This window comes from Empidonax traillii, unplaced genomic scaffold (genome assembly GCF_003031625.1).
Source record: "Empidonax traillii isolate 1590-97213 ecotype Southwest subspecies unplaced genomic scaffold, ASM303162v1 scaffold487:size479533, whole genome shotgun sequence".
Taxonomy (NCBI): Eukaryota; Metazoa; Chordata; class Aves; order Passeriformes; family Tyrannidae; genus Empidonax; species Empidonax traillii.
Genome location: NW_020955680.1, coordinates 278714 through 305166, shown reverse-complemented (window position 1 = coordinate 305166; position 26453 = coordinate 278714). Strand labels below are relative to the sequence as shown.

At 39.4% G+C, this 26453-nt stretch overlaps 1 protein-coding gene across 5 annotated transcripts in view; it reads left to right on the top strand.

The window, feature by feature from the left end:
- The window catches only part of GPR176 (G protein-coupled receptor 176), a 39298-nt gene that overhangs the window by 4837 nt on the left and 8008 nt on the right, over window positions 1-26453 (top strand). The gene's annotated exons all lie outside the window — the stretch shown is intronic.

The following is a 26453-nucleotide window of genomic DNA, read 5'->3' as shown; positions in this document are numbered from 1 at the left end:
TTATACATTATATGTATGTATTAGTAAACTTTTCTATTAGCATTTAAATGGGCAAAATTAAATGGGTTGATTACACCCTTATTTTCAGCTCCAGTGGAATCTGTTTAATATAAAAAATGTTTTAAACAAGTTTTGCTAAATTTCAGTTTCACACTGCGGTAATTTGGTATTTGTGTCCTGCAGATTTTAAACTAATCCTTTGAAAGTATTTTATTCTGTAAATATGTATAACCACATGCAATCTTGTCCGGTTGTTATCCTTACAGTAGGAATCATAGACTTTAGATATGTGGTAGTAAACTATTGTTTATGTGTGTACGTTTGCTTTCTAGGTGCCTCTAGTAGGTTGTTTTGTTGGGAATACTGATGTGTGCATTTCTTAGCAAAAAAAAAAAAAAAAAAGGAAGGCAAAATAAGCCTTATGGTCAATCAGGTTAGCACTTTTTGGGGAGTTCAGTAAGCTGGATTTCAGTAAAATGCTACTACTATCTCAATTATTCAAAGCTAGTTACTGGAAATTATAAGGCTTTTCACACAGGGCTTGACTAACAAAGTGTCCAGCTCTCCTAGGTAAGTTCAGCTGGATATTGCTGATGGTCATTGGCTCTTATTGTCAAGGATGTGGTTTTGGTTTTCATGATCTTGAGTAATGCTAAAATCCATTTCTGTGTTCAGGTAATAAATTCTAATAGCTATTTCTTTTTGGTAATACTTAGTATAACTTAAATAATTTCTAAGAAGGTGGTAAGCATAGTCTTGGAACAGTGTTGAGCCTCAGTCAGTGATATACTTGGTAGTTACAGCTATAAGTCACTGAGTCTTTTGTCATCAATTATTCCTCTCTCCCCATGGTCCTTTCTCTTTTTTTCTGTTTAGCACATAGGTAGTGTGGAGAAAGGACACTCTTTTTCCATATGGTGCACAGTACCTGGCACAAAATGATACCCAACAAATAGTGTCCTAAAATAATAAGACTGGGTGAGAGAAGTCAGAAATTTAGTTCTTTAAATTTTTTATTTTGAGCCTTAAAGAGAGCCAGGAGCATGGATCCTCCAATTTCATTTGACGAAGGAAACAGACACTGTCACATAATCACTACTTCAGAAGCTAGGAGTTTTAAAAAACCAACCAGCCAAAAAATACCATAGCTACAAATTCTGCAAGGCTGATGCAAGTTGTGGTTTGCTACTCCTGCAATTTGTTTTCAAGAGGTGGACTGTGAAAAGATTTGGACATGTCACAAGGGGTTTATTTGCAGATTGGATGGCTGGGAGGCTGATGAAGCTTCCAGATCAGTAACTTTTCCAGGACGGTAAAAGAGCTAAACAGGAGAGGAAATAATGTGGGTTTTTTTAATGATGAAATTGCACTTGGTCCAATGACAGATGTTAGCAGCAGGCTTCATGAATTTACAGTGATGGAAACCAATTTTAACTATTTTTTTGAAACCACCTTCTTTTCCAATCTCCACGCTGCCCTGAAATACTAATTTAAGAACATTTATGATATGCAATATTGTAACAACTGGAAGCTTCTCAGTCTTTAAAAGTATCTTTCCGTGTGGTCTTTATGAATGTAGTGCTATTCCCTCTTCACTGAATGGGAATGAAGCCACCAAAAAAGCTGAAGCCCTGATCTCCAGAAGGTCTTAGGGCTTCGATGCCTGCATGTTCAACTCTCAGACATGCCAGAAGTTTCACATGTGCATGTGCTGCACAGTATATCTGTATCAGCAGAAGATAACAACTTGATACTTACCTCACTCTTAGGCTTGCACAAACACTGTTAATTATCATTTGTTTTCTGACATGATCACGAGAGTTTAAATGTCGTCCAGCTCTTTTCTCCATCAGGTGAGCTCCTCACTTGAGCTGTAGAATAGCAGTTCTTTGGTCTGGTGAGTCTCAGGTTCCTCTTTACAGAGAGGCAACCCTTCAAGGAGAATTAAGACTATCCTTCCTCCTAAAGCATGAGATGGGGGTCATGGCCCTCAGAGGTAGGATGTGTGGGTTTGAATCCTTTCTGGTTTGAGTGGATGTACAGCTTGTGCATTTCACAACATCAGTGTGTGCCCAAGCCACTGAGCTGTTGGATAAAATAGCTCCCTTTTAAAGGAAGAAATTATTTCCATTGTCAGCTTGAAAGGGAACAAACATATATGACTCAGTCTTGATAATGATTACTGAGGTCTGACATAAGCAGTAGTCTACAGCATGAAGAGATCCAGGTCCTAAAAGAGGGAAGAATCACAGTTGGTGTTGTGAATTTAATTTAGGTTCCTGCTGTGCAAAAGAATATGATATCAGTTGTGAGAGAGGTGTACATTATGGTTTTTTTTCTCTCCCATTTAAGACCCCTATTTGAGACCTGTGGGGAGACTTGTAGCAGTAGGAGAAGTTCTTGTGTTAGTTTTCACTGTGTTGTGAAAAAAACAGTGCTATGGGGAATGTTTTGTCATACCTACTGAGGGCAAAGAAGAGTCAAATTGTTCTTCTTTATGGTTATTTTTAAATATATTGAAAGCTCATCCTCAGTTTATTTATCTATTTCATTAAAATCAATTATACTAGGTTCTGAAATTTTTGTTTGTCACAAGCTTGCCAAACCTTGAACCTGGATGTGACCTTAATATGTACCTCAGAGGATCTAACTGGTTGAACAAACCAGAAGTATTAAGATGAGGCTTCCTAAATGTCGGATTTTTTTCCAGTGTTTTTCCCTAAATTTTAGAAAGTTTTCATTGTTAAAAAATCCTGATTTTGTGAAGAATCAGATTACTCCACGTTTGGAATGGGCAAAACATAATTATTTAGTCATGAAATCACTAAATATTTAGGGCAGTTAGAGATAAGAATTCTTCTGGTAATATGGGTATGAGTTACTGAGTTAAGCTGTAATATGCTTAAATGATAACAGTTTTAAGTAGCTGTTCCTGTGACTTTAAGTCTGTTCACACAAACTTCTGTTGTTGCTTTTCAACTGCTTGTGTGGAATTTCTCCCTTAGCAGAGTACCTGTGATGTTAATATTCAAGAACTGAAGAGTAAAATGGGTAAATCTGTGTCTTTGGGTACTTCAAACCCAACTGGTACTACCAGTTATGCTCTCCCTTGACTGTAACCTGCTACAAGGTTTCTGCACAAGACAGGAAGCATTGGAGGGAGAAATGTGGTCAATTTAACTATCCTGGTCAGCAGCTCAGTTTGCCTCTATGAAGGAAAGATTTGCAGTATATTTAAGACTTGCGAGCTGTTTCTTTCTGTGATGCTGTATCTTGAGTGCATGAACTGGGGAATTCATCTGGTGGGTTTAAATGCTTTGTATATGTTGATAAACTTAGCAAATGCAAGAGGTAAGGTACCAAGGATGTAAGAGACTAGAAGGCTTTGTTAATGCTGTCTTCCTGTGCAGCTCCATGGCTGGCAATGGCAGTTCTCATAGTAAGGACCTTTCCTAGCCTGCGAGCTCCAGTCAGGACTAGAATAAAACAGTGAAAACATATGCCACTGGTGTTCCTCATTCCGCTGCTTGAACTGTGCTTGGATCAGGGAATGTGGAACATGTTACAGAAAAGAAAGCAAGCATGTTGAACATCAACAAAAGCACTATGGAAAGAACCATGTCTCTCAGTACCACTTTTCTTTTCTCATCCACATGTATACTCGGAACTCCCTGAAATCAAGAGAGTGGGTGCCTCAGGAACTCTGGAAAGACAAGTGCATGTGTAGAGAGATATGTTTCTGGTGTGGGGTCAGTTGCACTCAGTAATGTGCTTAAGCCATAGCTAAAGGTACTGTACGACTAAATTTGTTGCTGCTAAGAGAAGTTACTGTACGAGAACAGAAGCCAAAATAGTTATGTTGCTTCTGACAATTGTCTCACATCGATGACTGTTTTTTGAACCTCTCAACCACCTTACCTTAAATATGGGGGGAATTGAAAGGCATCAGTGGGAAGAACTGCTGATTTTACTGGCCACTAGAACGATACAGATGGGAGCAGCGTGATGTGAGAAAAAACACGCTGTCAGTACCGATTCCTTCAGTTCACTTAATCCTGTGTGGTAAAAGGTGTCAAGAGATTCAAGCTTTTCATGCCCTAACTCGTTTTGAAAGGATGTAGGAGTCATCAAGGGAAGAACAAGAAAGGTAAAGATATGCTTTGAGATTGATTGTTTCACTTCCGCTAATCCTGCACAGATCTCTCCACTCTGCTATTCCGTGTATTCTGCCTGACTCAGGTTAGGTATTTTTTTATTGCCTTATGAGAACTGTAGGAACTGCTTTGTTTTATCCAACCTGTGTTTCAGGCCACTTCCCTCCACCTGCTACCAAATGAATGTGGCTAAGATGACGAAGTCAGGATTACTTACGGAAGTGAATGATGATTTTCAGTCACAGTAATACTGGCTAGGGTTCTTAGCTGACAAATTCAGATGCTGTTATTGAAGGGATGAAGTTGATAAAAGAAAAGATAAAGTTTAGGTTTAGGACTACTGCCTTATGAAAAACTGAAATTTTGGTGATGGAGACCATATTCTCCATCTCATGTTTTTGTGGTTTTTTTTTTTTTTTTTTTTTTTTTTTTTTTTTTTTTTTTTTTTTTGCATGTTACCCTGTTTGTCTGTCTCTGGGTTCTTGCTCCAGTTTTTCTTCTGAGTCTGTCCACTTCACAATGTTGTTCTGCCACCTATTGCCATATTGACAGAGTGCCACCAGTGATGCAAATTCATAATAAAAGCACAGTTTTTCATGCAACTTCCCTCATTGTGAAGACCCTATAGAGCGATAGAGCTTATGCAGTGACCTCTTTCATTTAATGGGATATATTTCAGGCTGTTTGGGCTTCTAATATACAGAGCATGTTGTGGTAGGACTGAAAGTAGCACTGCAGTGTTTCAGTAATGCAGAACAGCCAGGTTGTGGCAGGGGATCACCAATGCTGTTGGTGTTACTCATCACACAGTTGCAGTCAGAAGAAATAGAGACATCAGATCTTTTAGTCTGAAGTCAAAGGGGTGGATAAAATTTTACAGGTTGTTTTTCATTAGATATAAAGATTTAAATTTGTAACCTGAAATTTATGATGTTTTTTAATTCAGACTATTTCTTCCCTCCACCTCCTCCACATAAAAAGAAAACAGCAACAAGCTGTAATATATTCTTGGCTGCTATTCAAAAGTGAGTAAGCAGTTAATGAAAATAGAGTATTTGAACAAGGTAACTGTGAAAAAATACTAGCAATTTGATTCAGAACAATATGGAGTTACTGCTTTTACTCTCGTGGCTAGTTTGAAAAAGGATACATGTGGTCAATGACTTTAAATAGGTGACAACTGATGACTGGCAAATCAAATAGGCCTTTTCTATTTGTTTTAAGCTTGGCATGACATAGGACTCCTTTTCAAAGTGAGTAAATTTTTAACAGCTTTCTTTTTATCAAAGACAGTTCTTGAGATCAGTTTTGCAGTGAATGTAGGAGCACAGCAGTATTGATCTACAAAGCGTATTTTCCTCTTGAGGTTAGAAGGAATCAGTCTGTAGTGACTAATTATTACTTTAGCACGGCAACCAAACTTGGCAGAAGGAAGAGGGTGTATTGTGTCTGAGTTTTGGTGGGGAGAGGTCTCTGGAGGTGGCTGCAACTGATTTCAGTTGAGTGCAAGCAGTGGGAGAGGATCTTGGAAATGAAGAAGATGGTCTCCAAAGAGCACTTGTAGCCAGTGTGCACAGTGAGCTTAGCTTGAAAGGGGGATAAAATTGATAGGTGAAATGCAATGGACAATAGTATGTTCTGTTTTTCTCAGGAGAAGGGCAAGAATGACCGGGAATAACAGTTTTGAGGGAGATGAGGATATGTGCTCTCTCACTCTTAACACGAGTTTTTCCACAGTTCACTTACTTGCATACAAATTCACATATCATTAACTGCAGTTAAATGGAGGAGCTTATGAGTTGTGCTTTTACACAATCAGGCTTGGGTGAGATTATATCCCATTATAAAATCATAGAATAGAATCCCAGAATGGTTTGATTTGGAAGCAGCCTTAAAGATCATCTAGTTCCAATGCCCCGCCATGGGCAGGGACACCTTCCACTAGACCAAATTGCTCCAAGCCCCATCCAACCTGGCCTTGAACACTTTCAGGAATGGGCAGCCAGAAGTTATCTGGGCAACCTGTGTCCCACCACCCTCACAGGAAAGAATTTCTTTTGTACAGCTAACCTAAATTTCCCCTTGTCATGGTTTGTAGCTTCTATTCTTTTCATATTATCAAGGTCTGAGAGTCTGCATTTGCTCCTGAGGTTATATGAGTCTCTTCACAATTTTCATGTTAGCCATATAGATGAAACTGAATTTCTTCTGTTAAAAAAAAAAAAATGTTCAGGCATTTAGGAAAAAAAGTGCCTCACACAAAAATTGATGGAAATTATAATGAGAAAGAGATGTCCTCTAGAAATCTAGTGTCTAGAGCTAGTGTCTGTTCCACAGATTAAATATGCATCTTACTTTCTGGGTATTTTTTACTAACTGTATCCCAAATAATGCCAAAGCCAGGAAACTTTCCCAGACCTTTTAGATCAGTGCCTTATTTGAAGTTTGTGGAATTAGGCTCTTTTTACTTGCTCTTTTGTCTTCCCAAATCTGTCTTGTATGGAAAGAATATTCAGTGGAAAAGCTCAGGATGCTCTGGTAAAACTCTATTTCAGTGGTTATAGTACTTTTTGAGAAACTGTGTGTTAGATTGGTTACCTTCTGATTTCTAGCCATGTTATGGTGATATCAAAGGGAGGTGTCCCTTGAAAGAAAACAGTGCCCTTGGAAAGAGACTTTTGGCAGTGCAAAGTGAGCCCCTGCTGCCTTCCCAGTGTCCTGCAGGACAGGCTTGCCCCTTCTTGTGAGGATTTCCCAGCCACTCCCTGCCCCTGAAACTGATTTTCTTCTCCCTGTCTTGATATCTGTGCAGACAGATGTAAAATGGAATTGTTACAGCAAGTAATTTCTAAAGGCATTTGTACTCCTGAAGTACAAACCTAAGTAACTGGCGGTCTAGGTAATGTGCTTGCAAAGGTAAATGTATACCAGCATAAGGAATAAATACCTCTATCTTTGAATAGCTACCACAGGCATCTTCTATAAAGAATAGTGCAGGGAATCTTGCACTAAAAAAAAATACTGCAGACACATGATTCAAGGCTAGACTGAGAGAATTTTTAAAGAATGAGAGGAGCATACCTGCAAGAGCTCCAAGAAAAATTTATAGCCCTGCTCCCCAAAAGGATAGAACTATCTGAGGGGAAGAAAAAAAAGGTTTGGGGATGAGAATGATGGTCACACTTGCAAAAATTGAAACTGTTTTAGATGAAGTCTTCTAAACCAGGCACTTTGCATAGATTAACTTAGTTGCTGATTAGCCGGAATAGGTAAAGTTTTGCAAAGCAAAAAGTGACTGAAAATTGAGTCTAAAAGGAAGCATCAGAAAAATGATGATACAGTGGTGTTTGCGTGTAATAATGACTCCATAATAGTAATGTATCACAGTATCATAACATTATGGTAATAATTTTCTCCTGCGGTTTTGTGTGGGTCATTCTAAGCCTTAGGAGCCATGGACCCTGCAGCAGTAAGCCCACTTCAGGATGCAACTTGGTGAAGTCTGTCTAAAATAGGTATTCTGCTTTTGCTTTTATGTGTGTTCAGGTGAACGACTAAGCAATTCTCTTTGGAAAAAAATAGAGTTTGAGGAGAGGGTAAAGAAGAGGGGTTGTGAGAATGCTGGGGCTCCCGTTGCCATGGAGACCTCTCTTCTTCCCGAGCTTCAGCAGAGATGCCTTGTCTGGCTTTGGCTGAGGGGCTCCTCAGATAGCACTGCTCCTGCCTTTTAAAGAGAGGCATTGGGAAAACAGCCATTTACCTAGTTTGGGAGTGTGTGAGATGCAGTGATTTATACCTGAAATGCATGTACCTGATACACTGGGGATATTGTGTGCTGAAGAGTTCCCCAGTCATGTGCTGGGGGGGTTAGCCAATGTCTCTAAAGATCATGTGTGTCAAGGATGTTAAACTGATCCCCATTTATCATAGAATCACAGAATATCCTGAGTTGGAAGGGACCCACAAGGATCGTCAAAGTCCAACTCCTGGCCCTTCGCAGGACAGCCCCAAGAGTCAAACCATGTGTCTGAGAGCATTGTCCAAATGCTTCTTGAACTCTGGCCGCCTGGTGCTGTGTGCAGCTCCCTGGGGAGCCCCTTCCAGTGCCCAACCAGTGTTCTCAGTGAAGAACCTTTTCCTAATATCCAACCTAAACCTTTGGTGACACAGCTTCATACCATTCCCTTGGGTCCTGTCACTGGTCACTAGAGAGAAGAGATCAGTGCCTGTCCTTCCTCTTCCCTTCCTGAGGAGGTTGTAGACTGCCACTGTCTTGGGTGAGACTGATTCATACCAGTCATTTTACTGTCTGTAGTCCCTGTGTGAACACTTCATTGAGACCTACGAACCACAGCTCTTTAAGTGACTGAATGTCATGGTTTGCTTTTCATTGTGAGTTACATTTGCTGAAGTGCCTGCTGGTGTATACATCACTCAGCTGTTTTGAACTTCAGTAAACATCTACATATATCAAGATTTTGTATTAGGTATTATGGGCAGTAAGTTACTATTTCAGGCATGAGTGAACCCATGCACTTAACAAGAATTTTAAATGGTGGTAGTTCTGTTACAGATCTCATTTATTGTCTTGCTATTGGGCAGGCAGCATGAGCACTTAAATGAGGATTTTATTCTATTCTGTTCATTTTTTAATAATTAATTTCTTGATTGTGTGATCTTGGAAAAAGTAAGATTGCCACTTTTTAGGAACGTATTTCAAGATCCAGGAAATTGTATACTTTTCTTCCACTTATCTCCACAGAAGATTCTGGTAAGTATTCAAGTGCTGCTGAATCCTCTAGACTGATAGAAGTGAACCTGCTCCAGCTCTGTGTCCCTAGAACCAGCCATAGCAAGGCAGGGCACACACTCCCAAGAGGCACACATGCGCACAGTATTCCTGTGTATCTGTGAGCAGCCACACAGACTGACACAGAAAGAAACTGCAGCACTCATGCAGACACAAGGTGCATCAGTGGCCTTGTCCTCCTCCTTTTCCTCTGGCTGCTTAGGATGAAAGCCCAATAGTATAAAATATGTAAGTATATAGATGCATAAGCCAAAATGAATCCCTCTGTAGTAGCTGGTGTTAAACACCCAGTCTACCCCTTAGCTGGCCTGGGATCCTCTGGTCTCCCAGGTGGCTCAAACACAAACACACAGATAGATGTTAGAAGGCTCTCTCCAGTAGCTGGCTTGGAACTCCAGGTCCTCTGCTAGCTAACTTTTAGAGCTCTCTTGTTCCCCTGGTTACCTGGCTCAGACTTATGGCCACACCAATACTTGCCTTCTAAGCATCTTCTCTTACTTGCTGGTTAGTCTGACATGATGTTCAGTCATGATCACACACCAAGATATACACCACACAAATGCTTGTGTTCTCATCTCTCCAGTTGTTGCCATCCTGTTGCAACAGTCCTGATGTCCCATGGTCTTCCTCCAGTTATTGCACTTGGATTTCTGTATGTTCACAGATCCATGGAGTAGCGAGCCCCTCACCCGTGAGAAGACTTGGAAATGAAGTTCAATGAGAATATAGGATAGACTGTGCTGAACAGATGATGTTCAGTGTGTGGCCCAAATTCCAGTTTATAGATGGCCTTTATCTCATTTTCCCTCTAGTCTCCCAAGTTTGTTCCTACCCAAACCACCATAAACTCTTCTTTTACCCCCTACCATAAACATTCTATAATAGGTCTTGTACAGTCTCAAAATGCTCATTTCCTGCATCCCACAATGACTGCCTTACCCCTGGTCTCAAAGCCCCTACTTTGAAATGAGACCTGGAGAGCCTCCCCTACAGACCCCTGGGTGGGGGCGACCCCTGGCCAAATGGGGCTGAGGCTCCCCTGAAACAGACCAGTGTCAGGAGTTAAAGAGCACCGTTGCCTGTCTCAAATAGTCTTAAGGCCACAGAAGGACTTTGCCATGAGGTAAGCACAGAAGAGCGCAATAGAATGGTGCTAACTCCAGGCCTGGAGATGCAAGATATATTTAGCACATGCTAGTTAATGCATCTGGGCAAAAATCCCACTGTGGCATACCGTGTAAAGAAGCAACTGCTCATATGCATACTGCTGGTCAAACAACACCCCAAGTTATGGAACTAATCACATCTCTGACCACTGATGACCACCAAAGGCCCCCCCCCTCCCCCCCCGAATATGCCTCTGTGGGTACCTGGAACTTGGACTGCAAGATAAACCGCCACGGCAGGACCTTGAGATAAGATAAAGGTGGTACTGTTGTCTGGGTGTTATCTCAGACCTAGGGGGAGGCAAACAAAACTCAGGGAGAAAAATGTATCACTGGTAATGGACACAAACATGCAGAATTTACAGTCCACAAGGCAAGCAATTCAGCAACTGTGCTGAAATCCGCTCTGTGTAAAAGGTTATGCTGGCAGGGGGAGATCCTGACCACTGACTCATGGACTACTGAGCCAAGAAACCCATGGACTCGAGAGAAGGACTGAGTTTGCAGAGTAATTAGCATGAGAAGTGAAGGAATCATTTAACCAATGGAATAAAAGAACTGTGTAGCCAATGAGCGTTAATTCCTTTGTTTGCTAATATGTATAAATAGTGAAAAGTTTTGAACAACCTTGGGACTCCCACCACCAAGAAGCCCAGAGGGACCAACGGGATGCCACTGGATCCACAGGTGGTGACTGTCTTCTGCTTGATCTCTCTCTCTCTCTCTCCTTCCTCCCTCCTCTTCCCCTGCCCTCCTTCTCTCTCCTCTCTTTTCTGTTTCTTTCTACTTCTCTACCTCACATTCATTGTTAAATAAAATCCTTGTTACTGAATTTGGCATAGGGTCTCGTTTTCTGGGGAGAGTTCGGGGCAGGGCCTTCTTTCTCTGAATAGGATTTTGTGATTCCCATGCTTGCTGTTGTGTCTCTCTGCTCCTTCATCTTCATGGAGGTGAGCCTGTAATCGCATTTCTTAGTATAAACTACAAACCACTTCTTTTTGATAATCTGGGTAAGATGAGGCTCTGAGGTCATGCAGGACATTGTATGTGTACTAGTGGGAAAATCAATGTGAAGTGTTTTGCACTGGAAAACATAAGTGGATTTTGTATACATCATGTATAGATTTAAGGAAAAATTCCCAAAGTATCCGGGTAATGCTTTGGATTCCTGTTGTACTTTTTTAATTCCTGCAGCCATCTGGCCCTTCACAGATTTTGTAAATTACTTTAAGTTGTCTTGGATGTCCAGTATAGGTGGTCACTGGGGCAACAACTGAACTGAATGTCCAAAGACTTGGGATTTCTCCATATTATGTTTCCTATATGTGCTGCCTCAATATCTCAAGAGTTCTCAAAATGTTTTGAGAGTAGACTAAGATGATGAGACTAAGTACTGCTAGAGAGTTTGCAAATAGCAGAAATACTAGTAAGGCAATTACTTTATTGTACCTTCTTCATTTGACTTCTGATTAAATGCTATCTCTGCAGGAAGTACAGCTTTTTGCTTTCTGAACAGTGCTGTTACATGTAAGCCTTTTTTTATTTTTAGCATCTTTAAATTAGATTTAGCAGCTGGAAACAGGAACAAGAATTGGTGCCTTGTAGTCAGGCAGCTTCCATAGAAACATTGCAGTAAGGAGAATATCCTGGACTGGAAGGCTGGCTGAATAAGAAATTGCATAACCTCTCCTGGTAAGGCATTAGATTAGCCTGACAATGCAAATGGCAATTATGGTAGTAACAAAAGCAGTAGTGAAGCTGAAATGGTGATGGCAGGGAGAGCTCTAATTGTCTTATTCTCTGCTCATGGTCTTTTGCTGTTGTTGGAAATTGCTGTGGAATGCTGCCTTTTAAAATACTTTATTAGTTATGATATTCAACACTGTAATGGGCATTCTTCTCCATCATGAATTGGCAGGCTTACTTCCTAGTAAATACAGTCTTTCTTTCTGTTTTACCAGTTCCCTTGGGGGGGAAATAAAAGACTGTAACTGTTTGGGAGACAGAGACTCTATTTTTAATCTGCTTTTTTCTACCACTTTTGACTTCCTTTCTTGACTGTCAAAGCAATTCCATACAAGAACTCATTAATTTCTTCCAGAAGACTGATGAAATACAAAGTGGTGTTGCTTCTGGTGTGACTGCTTTTATCTTTCTCCAGAAACCTTGTGTTGCTTGGTACGCTTTCAAACTCCAACAGCCTTCCTCTTGTTCTACCTGTATTTCCTATGGCACAACTGGATAATTTCTCTGATACTGTAGAACAAGAAAAAAAGTCACTCATACAATGAGCTAAAATACATTTTCTTCTGCTACTGCCTGAATTAAATGGAAGAAGTGGAAAATACTGAGGTAGGGTGGTCTTTGTTGCTGTTACAATTTAATATCTGTAATTTTTAGGAGTATCTGGAACAAAGAGGGTAGTCTGACTTGCCTTTTCCATTTGTTGTATTAGGCTTTTTTATTTCCCATAGCCTTTTCAGAGGAGTATTAGCTACAACCATTTTGGACTGTGGCAGTCTGAATCAGGTGTTTCTCTGCCTTTTGGCTTTCCCCAGCTCTTCGTTTAAATGTTTCCCTGCAATTTTAAGTCTGACTCCAGTTTTTTTAAGATACAGCAAGCCTGTCTTTCTTTTACAGGTCTGTCTTACCCGGAATGGTACCTGTCCCATTTCTTAATGTATCTAAAACCTACTTCTCAGCATTCCCATCTCATTCATGCACTGAGACTCCAGATCTCTGCCTGTCCTAAGCATACAGAGCTCTTAATAACTCTCTTAGTGACAGTGGTTACGAAGGTCCTGGGCTTCAGTATCCTAGTTGATTGCCTGAACTGAACCTCTAGAACATTCCTCTGACACTTCCCTGTGTTGCCAGTACTGATACAGATTGACCATTGATCCTATTCTCCCTTGTGAGCTATTGGGAGATCCCAGGAGTTGTGCTGTCTTTGCACCTGACAGGCAAGTTACCCTGTACACCTTCCTCTCCAATGTCTCAAAACCGACTAACTCTGTGCCTAGTAAAGCAGCCTCCTGCCATTCCTGCTTGCTGTCTTTGGAGTTCTTTCTACTGCAGGTGCATCCACTATGCAAGGGGATGCTCTTGCCCAGGTGGATACTCTCTGTCCTTCCCCAAGACTCGTCCCTAGGGCAAGATCTGCTGCAGTGGAGGTGAGGCTGTATAGCAGTGTCCCTGTAAACATCATCTGGAATGTTTTTATTTCTCTTAGCTGTTCCAGTTTAGCCATTCCTGCTTGAAGATGATGAAGACCAGGAACTACTTGTACATACACACACCTCCTTCTCCCCCCCACCCTCTGCAAAAAAAAAAACCCAAACCCAACCACCCGTACTCCTGAGTAGGTAATCAGAAATGCTGTGCTCTGGCCAGTGGCAGTGTTTGTTCCTGTAATTTGACTGGCACACTGAGCTTAACATGTTAGTTTTTTAAAAGTTTTATTTGTTTAACTTGTGATTAAGATTTCTGTCCTCCTACTGTACTGTAGGATGATGCCTTTGTGAGATGCTTAGCAGTGAAGTAAGACGTAGCCTATATGAGAGAAACTGAGGAATGAGTGTGTGCACGTGTGAGTGTGTGTGGAGAAGCAGGCTTGTCTGTACCTTTGCCAGTGCAGGCTCCCAGTGCACTCTTCTATCTTGGCTGCCCTTTTTCACTATGCTCCTTTGGTTATTTAGCCTCTGCCTTTTGTCCTGTTGTTGTCTCCACTCTGGGTATGCTCAGCCCCTCTGTCAGGATCAAGGGACCCTCTTGCAGATCTCTTCGCATCTCACTGTCGCACATCCTCCACAGCACTTGCTTGGCAAACATTCAGAGCAGCCTCTGAAAACTCCTGCTTAACCAAAGCATGTGGCCACCAAAGGAAGTGGCCAGTCCCAGTCTCACCAATCTTGCTTACCTTCCTCCTTCTCCTTTTTCTCCTGGGCAAAACAGCTGTACCACCTGCACTGCTTGATTGCCTTTTGTTTGTTATATGTGCTCCCACCACAGAGAGAGAAGCATTCATCCTGTTTTGTGAGTAGTGCATAGATACCTTGTGATGGCTGGCTGGGTGTAGCATCCATCTGGGTTTTTTATATACATTGTGTCTCCAACTTGTTTAAATTAAGTGTGGGAAACTACATATCCCTATACAGTAACACTGTATATGACTACTAATCATCAGGAAATGATAGTGGGATATTGCCACATACAACTGTTCTCTAACATGTCCATATCTTTTTTGACCCTGTGTTTTTAAAGATACTGTTCTTATTTTGCCTGCTCCATCCAAAAATTGATACATTAATAGAAAATGGGGACATTGCAAGGAACATCATGTACAGGTCAGCAGAATTACTATAATACTTAGAGAAAAAGCGGCAGAACTCAATAGTGTTATTACAGAATGTTCACTTATAAAAATTGTTATCTATTATCCTTATTTTCATCCAGTACAGTTCTCTAGTGTTCATGCTAGATTTGGCTAAGTTCAGTATTCTTTGTCTGCATTTTAATTGGAAAAAAAGAATAAAGTGCCACTACACAAAAATTTTTCTGACTATAACAAGTCAGAAACATCCTTTCATTTTATTTGTTTTTAAAACACAGTCAGTAGAAGAAGAGAATCTGATTAAAGGAGATATTAAGACACCTATGCAGTGCAAAACCTGATGATGTGGTGCTACCAGCCTCTGGAGATCTATTTTGCTATTTTAAGCATTTAAGAAGGTGAAATTGCACTTCAGGTTCCAAAGGAGCTGAAAAACATTGAACTACTCTTTGGATTCTGTTTCTCCAGTAATTTCTTAGTGTGTAATGTGGACAGATCCAAACAAGTAGCTGTCTCTGAATACCTTTTATTTGCTGGGACTAATCTGATGCAGAGATGATTGCCTTGCAACTGAAAACGCAGATTACGTCGTAAAAGACATTTCTATCTAATAGGGTCTAAAACAAACAAATATTATGTGCAAATGTCTAGGAAGGGCAAATAGAGCCCTAGAGCTTCTGTATATGCTGGTAATAAGTGATTTTTTCCTCATGTAAGTAATGTAGAGAGCTAAAAAATGGTAGTTATTTGCGTTATAGTCTGCTCATAATGTTACATGTATTTTAGCATCATTATAAAGTGTTCTTAACAGTCTCTGGACTTTCAGAGATGGGTAACTTTGCAGTCTTAAGAATCTGATATCTGGAAGAGAATTTCTTTGATTTTTGTTTGGAAGGGTGGAGGAAGACTTGGTCCACGTCTGTCCTGGGTGAATTAGGCTGCTTGCAGACTGTTTACAAGACTTCCCTGTGGACTGGGAGATAAGGCAGGCTTTGAGCCTGCTTCAGTCTTCAGTCAAGGCCATTTTCATGTATTGTATGATTATATCTGTCCAATAACACTAGTCTGGAAGGATGAGACCACTCCTTCTTTAAGCTGTTGAAATCAGACTCTAGTCTTTCTGTGCTGTATATCCATCTCTCACCTGCAAGTAGATTATCTCTGGGACTGGTGTGGCAGCTTGGGGTCTGATGGCTGTCTTAGATTCTGCAGGGTAGAAAGAATGTGTAAACCTGAGCAGTAAGAATAGCCTGAATGTGAAGTGATTCTATGATATCATACTGCAAGTAAATGGCTCTATGCAGTCTGTTGGAGCCTTAGGTGGCAAAAATGCTATTGCAATTCCATATACTCTCAGTTGCTAGCATAAAGTCCAGCATGATAAGCAGCAGCTTTTCCAATAAAGTATTTTTTGCTTAATTGTTTTCTTTTAAGGAATAGAATTTTTCAAATACCTTTGTTTTGTTTTAAACATGGACTTGATGTGCTTGGATTTACTACTGACTTATCCAGCACACTAAAGAATCACCTACTTTTACTGTGCAACAAATGAAATCTGTTTATCTACTCATCTTTTAAAGATGCATTTTCTGAGAGAGACAGCAAACTATCCCTAAAGGCCAGCCTAAAGTATCCATCTCTGCACACATTTTTGCTTTGCTAAGTAAGAGTTGAGATTATTTACCTAATACATTATCTCTCATACTTAAGAGGAAAGCTTTTATCTGGTGTGCCTTCTTATTCAGGCAATATACCAGATAATTTGTATTATCTGTTATTGTCATTTGTAAGTGGTATTTACACACAAACTTGCATTCATTTATATGACCCTGTTTTAAATGATCACTCTTATTCAGTGTCAGGACCTCTATTGAGATTAAAATGATGTTAATATTCAAATGGTCAAGTATTCAAAAGTACCATGTGTGCCAGGGGGACATTTAAACTGAACTACCATACCCTGGGGATAAACATATTGCTTTCTGGTGCCTGGCTTTATTAAGTGACAGATGTTTTAACCACTTAGTTTAATCTGGTAGCACAGTCATTGCTCTTAAGCTTTGATATATTTATCATAAAACTTGTTTAACATTTTTAATGTCATAAACACAAGTTATTGGCACCAGTGGTAAAAATCTTCCCTTCTTTCTCCTGCCTTCTCCAACCTCTTGTAATGTAACCTTTAGTTTAACACTGGGGAAAGAAAAAGACAGTGAACATCAAAGTAGGCAATAGCTGGTTAGATTTCTGATAAGCATCTTCCAATCACACATGTACGCGAAGCATAGCAGTGAATGACATGAAGCTCTTACACCTGAAGAGTTATGCTCCAGTCAGTGCTGTCAAAAGTGTGTGTGGGAAACTGCGCATTTCAGTGGGTCCTGGTAAAAAGTACTATTCTTACTAGGGAAAAGCACAGTGAAAGTCATCATCAGCCTTGTCATCTTCACCATCATAACCTACTGCACTGTCAAAGACACCGAGGGGAGAACATTTATCTTGAGATCCCACTGCATCTACTCCCTGTCAACATGGGGCAGAGTTTTTCCTATTTCTCTTCTCTCTCACTTTTTCTCCTTTGTTTTTTTTTTAATCTCTAACTTTGAAGTCCATGCGTGGTATGGACTCCATGAATAATTTTTTTGTCCTTTTCAGCCAATGTCAAGAAGCTTTTTTAATTTTCATATACTTTTTATTTTCCAAAAAACAAAACACACACCTACTCCCACCCCCCCACTCCCCACCTGTCCTTTTATCATTCTTCAGGTAGGTTATTTTTAAAATAAATTTTGATTTGAAAAATGATTCACTACACTGGAAGAGTCTTAATTAGAAAATCCCTGCTGGCTGTTGAGTGCTTTCAGTTATTCTGATAATTGGATACTACCACTGTGTGGAATAATTCTGTCACGACTTGGGGAGTCTTTTGAACAATTTGATGCTGCATAGGGGTTCCCAAAAGATTGATTATAATTGAGACCATCACAGGAGCATGTAATAAAAAAAACAATTCTGCGCTTTTAAAACTCAGTTGCAAAGCCTGTAAAGAACTGGAATAAAGACTGAAATATGACTGTCAATATGGAGATGAGTTGCACAAAATTTCTTTGGTCTATGGAGAAGACAGCAGGCAGACCAAAGAGTTTTCTTACATCTCCTTGTTCCTGCAGCCTTTTTACTCTCTTTTGTTGCTAAACCTACTGAGTCCAATCAGAGATTTTTTTGGTTGGTTGGTTGGTTGGTTGAGTTTTTTTTTGTTTTGTTTTTTTGTTTTGTTTTTTTTTTTGTTTGTTTGTTTGTTTTGGTTTTTTTTGTTTTGAGATTTGTCTTTTTGGCATGGGAGCTACTGCAACAGCAGCAAGTAATAGGAGTTGCAGATACTATACTGTATTAGTAGTCATCAGGGAGTATTAAATTATAGAATTATGGCAATACTTACCCAAGAAACACATGCTAGAAAGTGCCATACAGGTCACTGAAGCAGTAAGGGAAACTTGGTTTGACCTTAAGTATAAATGAGAGCTTTTGATTTCTTGTATTTAACTTATTTTCATGTTAGGAAAACCAGCCATAGGGATAGCTACCCTAGCTGGAATAGAGAGGGAGCTTCTCTGGTCAACATGAAAAACCCCAAGCTTTGTACAGGTTAAGAGTACATCTTGTGTGATACTTTTGCCATATTTTTGATGTTCCCTCTCTTTTAAGGTGGAGAAAAGTGGCAGCACTCAGTGTTTAATCTCTTTAACTGGAAAAAAAAATGACATAAGTCTGAGGTCCAGATCAGAGACAGGAGGCAAGCACACCTACTGTGCCCAGTTCAGAGTTTGAATGCAGCTGCCACAGCCATGGGTAGGGACTGGGCCTCCCAGGTGAGGCCAGTTCGGACCGCTGAGGCTCTCGTAGTCACCCTGTGTGAAATTTGCTTTTGCACATAACTGTAAACAGCACGTGCATGTTAATACATAACATCGTATCTGTGTGAAGGTATGTCTGCAGCCCTACTGTGAGTGTTAGTGGCAGTGGTCGGTGCTTTTGTGATCACCTTTCTGGCAGATTGAAGATGGCCTCTTTCTGCCTTTCTTACCCAACAGTTGTTTCCACTTAAAAAGTTAAGAAAAGTGATAGTGTGGTAGCTTGCTAAAAACCCGTCGGGCAGTGCAGCCAGGTTTGCAATATGCTTCCCTGCTCTGGTCATTCTGTCACAATAAGGGAGAAAAGTATGCCCTGCTCTCTGCAACACCTTTCACCCTCTGGTAGCTGGTAGGAGAAAGCAAAGCAATGGAGTTTTCAGTGTGGCTGTTGGCATGGCTGTTGCTGGAGCCCGGGGCCAGCACGGCTGGAGAGGTGCTGTGGGCACTGAATCCCCCACGCCTGGGCGAGGAAACCAGCGCCGGCTGCTTGGTTTGCTTTCCTGCTGTTTGTCGTGGTGAGGGCTGAGGGAGATTTCTGTGTGCTCTGTTACCTAAGAAACAAAGTGTTACACCAGGTAACAAGGGACACAGAAAGAGCAGTGTAACAGTGGGGTGTAGAGAGAAAGAGTGTTGGAGTGGAAGAGGCTCCTTCTGCATAGAAGTATATGTAGGAGAAAAGCACATGGGGCTGTTACTCAGAGCCCCGATGCATTGGTGGTGGTATTTCAGCAAGAGACAGGCTGCTTCCTGTATCATCATCTATTGGAAAAAGAGACATTTTGCTCTCAGCTATTGCCATTAATCACTCTTCTAGGTAAATAAAGCTGCTAGCCTCCCTGTTTTGTGAGATGTTACACAGCTCATACGCTCCTGAATGTGTTGGTCTAGTTCATGCCAAAGGCCTTGGTTACTTTTCATTAAGGTCTTCATAGGAAGATTTATGTGGAAATTAGTTAATTTCAGAGTAAAGTGTTTTCAAAATAGAATAGGAAAAGTGCTCAGAAGTTATAAATGTGACTTTATAATTGGCTATCCTTTTAATTGTTTACTGCTGCTGACAAGGACAGCAGCCTGTATGTTTTGGTAACATCTGAGTTCAGGAACTGTTGGCAGATAGGAGTTTTCCTTTATGGGTCTAACTTGGAGCTCAGAACTGTAACACACGAAGTATGGGAGTTTGCTTTGAGTAGGTGTCAAGAAGCTCAGTGTCATGCCTGGAGCAGTGAGACCGCTTTGTCCCATCTGTGTGGGCTCAGAGTGGAAACAGGCTGAGGTGTTTATCATCCTTTGCATTCAAAGGTATGAATCACAGATGTGATTTGTGCTTAAGAAACAAGCATTCAGACTCCTTATGGCTCTTCCTTACTAAACCAAATCTTTATGGCATGTTGTAGTACTGAGAGGGCTCATTTTGTAATGTACTTTCATTCCAGCAGATTAATGAAGTTAAGTGTGCCCTAAATCTTAAAAAATAGAGAAATATTGATCTGCCTTTTTAGTGTTGTTAAAACATTTTTCTGCATTTATGTAGGTTTTTCTTGATAAACGAAATTTTGTTCCTTAGAAAACATGGATAAAGCTGTAAATTTGTAAATTTTCAATTTCACAGGGTAAAAAAGAGATTACCTTTAATAAAGCTAGTTTATTTTCAGTGTTTATATTAATTGAGTTAATGTGATTAGAACTAAGCCTCTCTTGGCCTAGTAAATAATGTAAGATTTTATTTTGAAAGGTGCAGAGGGAAGAACATGAGAGAATTCTGTAATGTTGGATTGTTTTATGTTCCCCTGTGTTTTATTAATGTATTTTTTGCTAAAGATCACAAAAGTAGAGATCAGTTTTGCCCACAGAGAGCAAAATAAAGAACTGCAGATGATCCTGCCACTGCTAGCAAACAAAAAAATTTCAATTACACTGGAGTGTTACCTCCACCTGCTCTTATTGCAGGCTGTATGGTATTGTGTGCAGTGATAATCCAAATAGATAAAATTAGGTGTAAAGGCACATAAGTAAAGGTTTTTAGGTAAATATGCTGGAAAGTATCTGTGAAAAAAATGAAGTAGCTATTCCATGCACATGAGCAGCTGAGCTGTGTACACACTGCAGTGTTAATGCAGTATTTATCTCAATGACAGCATCATAGAGTCACGAAACTTAGCTTTGAAGATTACTTAGTATTCACACTCAGCTTTATTTTGCATTTTGTTTACTTCCATTTCAGTAAATATAAGAAATATCCTACAAGGTTTGTGCTAAATGAGATAAAAACCAGCCGTTGTAAATAACAATGCAGATCAAAGAGTACTAAACAACTCTCATGTCCAAGAGAGGTCTGTCTTCAGCCTGCAAGCTTCTCTTTCTCTCTCCCTCCAGCTTAAGCTGCCAGTTTACTAAAAGATTGCCTCCCATACCATCTTTGCCTCTCAGTACCTGGCAGAGTTGTGGTTCTTGTTGGTGTTGTTGAACTGAAATGGTAACTTGAGATTAGGTTTTTTTCTGCTTCATTCTCTGAAAAGATGTAAAAACCTCACCTGAAGGGCAGTTCCACAAAATATACGTGACTAATCCAATCTAGGGTTAGTATTAGGCATTGAAAATTTATTTTAAAAACCCCAAACAGTCTTGAACAATTGAAATAGGGTAAAAATGGAAAATTAATTAAATTCAATTAATAATGTTTACAAACATAACATCTGGCAGAGAAAGGATACATTCAGAGAAAAAAATTGCCCACTAATGCCTGTTGTAACCAACAAACACAGCACGAAAACAATTTTTGTAAATGTTCATGGTTTTAAATGTAATAAAAAATACTTAGAAATAAATAAAAAAAAATACCCTAAGAGTACATATGTGGACAAAAGAGGAAGAGCTGTGCATTTCTTCTTCAACATATGTTCTGTTTTCTAACAACTTGAAATTGTCCAAAAAATAAGTCAGCAAAAGTTAGAATAGAGGAAGGGAATAATTTTAGTGCCAGTTGCATTGAATTACAGTTTTTCTGTAGTTTCAGAGCAGTATGTATCTGGTAATTGTATTAATCACATTTGTCTAAATGTGCTGTTTGAAGGAAATATAAAAAAACCCTGGTAATGTAATAGTTACGTTGTGGTGCCCTTGGAGCAAAGACAAATATTTCTTTTAGGGTGCTTTAATTGTAGATTGGATTCTGATCCCCAGTTAATTCCTGCTGGCTGCCCTGAGCTCTGGGGATGTGTAGCTGCAAACAGATGCTGAGACTATGTAATGGAGACCTTGAGAGTACAGAATTGATATAATTTAAGCCTTTTTTTTAAATGTTCATGTTTCATTCAGACCTTGGTATTTCTGTTGCAGATCTGTACAGACAAATCCTTAAATGGATCAGGAAAGGATCCACTACTTTTTAAGTTGAAATATGCCTAACACCTGTAGTTAAATTAACAAGAGCTTTTTCTTTGTCTCTGGTATCTGGAAGACCACTTGGATTTGTGATAGTGATTTTTCAGGGACTATTAAAATAGGCAAACTTTATTTTGCTCTTCATATTCACTCTGAAAAGTGCAAAATGTGTCTATTTTGTTTGTTTTTAAGGTGATAAGACTAAATACATAGTTTTTACTTAAAATTGAAAATTTTGTGTCCAGGCAATGCTGTTACAAAGCTGAAGGGGTTTCATCTGTAAATGGACACCTTTTAGTTCCTTCATGGTAGAACTGAAATCACTATAGACTTTTGGCATATGTTTTTGTTGCTACTTGGTGTGTGGATGTTAAGAAAAATTGCTGGATTGTTTTTACTTTCTGTTTGTTTCTGTATGCTGTAGACAGATACCAAACATTTTCACCTGCTGACAGTGGATAATTCAGTACAAGAGAGGAGTAATTACACAAATGTGTCATCCCAACCAGTGTGACTCAGTAATTTTTGCAGGAAAGCAAAAGGGAAGAAGTGGGCGAGAAATGTAAAAACAGGAAAGACTAAATATAAATAATACATGCCTTGGTTTGTAGGCATAGGTGCTCTTCAGCTAGCATCTTGGGCTATTTGTGGATTTGCTGCCTGTGTTGCAACAAGGAATGTTGTTATAGAGATGACTGCAGAGAACAGATGCAAGAACCCTGGAAAGCATTGCTAATGAGCATGTATTTGAATATGTGTCTGGGAAAATGCAGCAAGCTGTAAGTGATTTGATGTACCTGTGTGCTGATTTGCCCCAGTCAGTCAAGTTACTGACTGTGTGCCGTCCTCTTTGGTGGAAGAGGTAGGATATGCATTTATGGCTCCTCTCATTCCTGACAGCAGCTGCTATCCTTTATAGGGTTAGCTGTATCCTACTTGTGTCTTAGGTTCATTTAATATTTACATGCATATGGCTAATACATGGTAGACCTCATCAGGTTATGTGTATGTAGTAAGACAATGAAATAATTTTTACTTTCAGAAAATAAAACTATAAACTAATTTTACATTATATTGTTCCAGCTTTTTATAATTCTTTTCATACTGAAAATCATATTGAAATCAGTTTAATTTTAATATGCTAAAGGACCTAAAAATTCCATATATCAACAAAAAGATTCTGTTTAGCTGCATTTATCAGCAAAACACAAGTTTAAAATTATATACTGCAATGGATTGATGAGGAAATTTGTGTCATCAGCCTGTGTTGGGTTTTAAGCCTGTGCTAGTGCAATGAAACACATGGCAAACTTTTGGCAGCGTCATGGCAGGTTTCAGGGTCGATTATCTTCTGCTGTGCCCAGCAATTTATGAAGTTCAAATATGGATATCTCATTGTATTTCTAACACTAGGGAAGAAAGAGAGACTTAAAGTAAAAATGACTATGTTTGCCAGTATGGCAGTCATCTGCATTATTAGAAGGTTAAAAGAAAAGTTGAAAATTCTGACCACACATCAGGGGTGTATTTGGGCTGAATGTTATGCAGTTTTACAGCTTGTCTTCCCCTCAGAACTATTTTATTGCTAGGGGTTGCCCAGACCTAGAATTTAAAAGAATTTTCAAATTCTTAAGGGCAAGAAAAACGTCAAAATTTCTCCAGGTTTTGTATGTGAATCTGGTTCCATTTACTGCAGTCAATCCTGGGCTCCTGCATATTGCTCTGGATTTTGAGCCATCAGTCCTGTTGTTACACACTACTGTTAATTTTTCTTAATTTTTTCGGTGAAAGCATTCGAAGATTGAAAAGTTGTGGCCCATTTCACTAAGCCCAGTGTTATTCTGGGTTTAACAGGACTGTCTGCATAGAATGGACCTGCAAATAGCATTGTTTCTTGCTTGGGAGGATTTTGAGCAAAGAAAAGGAAACTCAGTTATTAAAAGAGTAAAAGAAGTCAGACTGGAGAGTGGACACTATGGAAGTCCCGTAGTGGAGTTCTGTAAGAGATGTCAGACTGGAGAAAAATAAGAGAGAAAATCTAGGGATAGTCTCAATTGAGAACTGTTTTTGTAAATGAGATGCTTAATCAACAAAATCTCAAATTTTCCTGCAGGCCCCAAATGTTTTAAGAAAAAAAAAAACCAAAACAAACCCCCACCTCTTTTATTCCGTCAGGCCAGAAATCCCACTGTCATCTTAACAGTGAAGCATCTTACCTGCCCTGAGGTATCCCATAGGAACACATCTCTTCAGCAAGTTGGAATAAATCTGATTTGTTTCTGTAAATTCATATTTCTTCAGTGAAATGCTGCACTTTCATAAGTAAATGTAATATTTTTCCATGTGATTTTTTTTTTTTTAATAGTATATGATTTAGGGTCATACTGATTTTTTCAGTTTTTAACTCATGGTATTTTGTATGTGTTTCAGAGTCCCCAGCTCTATTTTTTTATTCCTAGTGAATAGTGTTTGAGCCCATTCACAGGGTTGGGAAGAGTGGAGAGAACTATTCATTACAGTCAGCTGTGGAGGGAGGGAAAAAAGCCTGTTTCTAAATATAATGTAAATTAATCCCACTGTACAGGATGTATTAGGCATATGTAATTTCTGCCTGAAGACATCTGTGTTTCAAGAATCAAAAGCAAATATGCCCAGCCAGTGACCTGGTGGGTCATGCAGTGAATGGCTGCATGGCAAAACTATATAAAACATATAATTTTGTTTCTAATAAACTGGCATTTGGAGAAAGGGAAGCACATGGAAACTGATGCAGGAATGCTATCAGACCTTTCTTATTTGTATGAAGCAAAAAAAAAAAAAAAAAAGACTGTGAGATAGGTCAGGAAATAATTTCTGCTCTATGCAGTAGCTGTTACTGTAGTGTCTTTTAGCTAGAAACTCTCTAATTTCAGTTGTAATGGAGGATGAAAATTGATGCTAATGGGTAGGAAATATATTTTTTTAATTAAGGGTGCAAGATAGCCCCAATTTCCAAAGAAAAGATAAAGTCTTTCTTCCAACTACTAGTAATTACCACAAGCTTTTATAATTTTGCTCTCTGTTAAGCATCATTCATTTTAAATCGTGTCTATTTCTGGTTTTTTTCCTCAAGAAGCAATCCAGGGAAAATCAGCTGGAGATAAATAAGTAATCATACATTTTAATATAAGGGCATTTGATAGCAACATGTCATGGACTGCCAAAAATTTTTCCAATGAACCACTTTTTTGGAGTGAGGTTTGTCTTTTAGCAGAATAAGTTCTGCAAAAAATAATAATATAATGGCCAGTCTTTGTGAACGAAGAACCGGGGAAAGTCTTTCCACCTTCCAGCCTGCGCATTGGATTTTTTAGGTGAGACGCAGTGTGCGCGGAACTGAGCCCACCCTTTAATCCTGAGGTTCATCTGCCGGGGCCAAGCGAGCTTGGACGGTGGCAGCGAGGTCCTCAGGACGTAGATGGATTGCCTTACAGGGCTAACGAGCTCCATCTGCCCGGGTAGTGTCCTAACCGGGAATCGAACCCGGGCCTCGGCAGAGACAGCGCCGCGTCCTTAACCACTAGACCACCAGGGGCTCCCTCTGGAAAAAACAAACAAACAAAAAAACACACACACACAAAAAAAACCAAACAAAAAACCCCACCTTTCTCAAAATACCTTGAAAAATAATAGAGAGTTGGAGAGTAAGGAATGTAATACCCTCGTGTTTCCCATTCATCATGTTGACAGAACCTGTAACTTTTTCAGTTAGTTGTTTTTGATGAACAGGTGTAGTGGCTAAAGTCCAGTTTCTAACCTTTTTTTGTGCCTTCCTGTTTTGTTTTTTTTCATAAAGAGGGCTGGCAGCTCCTTCCCTGTAGCAATGCAGGGTTCTGCTAGGAAGGCTGGATCACAAGGATTTTGCTAGAGTATGGACTTTGCTTTGATTCAATTGCACACTGATTAATGTTAACAAAAATGTAAGATGGATGTCATACCCAGCTAATGGATTGAGTTCCATGAAGGAATTGACAAAGAGCAACATTTCTTTTTTTTTTTTTTTTTTTTTTTTTTTTTTTTTTTTTGATTACTGCATGGTAAATGCATTTCTTTTAGATAACTGTCTCTGGTTTCCATGGGGATCTTTCTTCTGCTTGTTAAAGCTATTTTAAGAATCTTTCACATTATTTGAAGTATTGCTAAGAGCTAGTACTTCAGAACTATTTCAGCTGTTGATCAACACTTTGCATCTGGCAGTGAAATTCAAGTAGGATATAGTGCGGAAGAGAAGCAGAAATATTTTTTGGTGCTTTGAATCAGAATAATGCAGTCTGATAACGTTTTCTGGTCAGAAAGGACTTCTGGGCAGCATGTTGTGGTGAAGTGTTGTATTTACTTTCTCAGTGTACTTCTGTGCAACTTAATGTACTGTTTGGCTGCTTATCTATGATATTTCTCAATTAAACTTGGGGATACCTGGAAACAATCATCTTTTCAATCTGAATACAGTAGAATTGGTATATAGTACATGGAGATTTTATTGAATGTTGATAGTTATGATAATAACAGGATAAAACAAACTCAGCTTGACTTTGTTAGGCTTTTAATGTGTTTGTTTCTAATGTGAAAAAAGCTGCTTCTCATGCAGTGGTTACCTTTATTATTTCATGTTTCTCTTTTTTACTTTAAGAAATGGTCAAAGGCACAGACAAGCTCCTT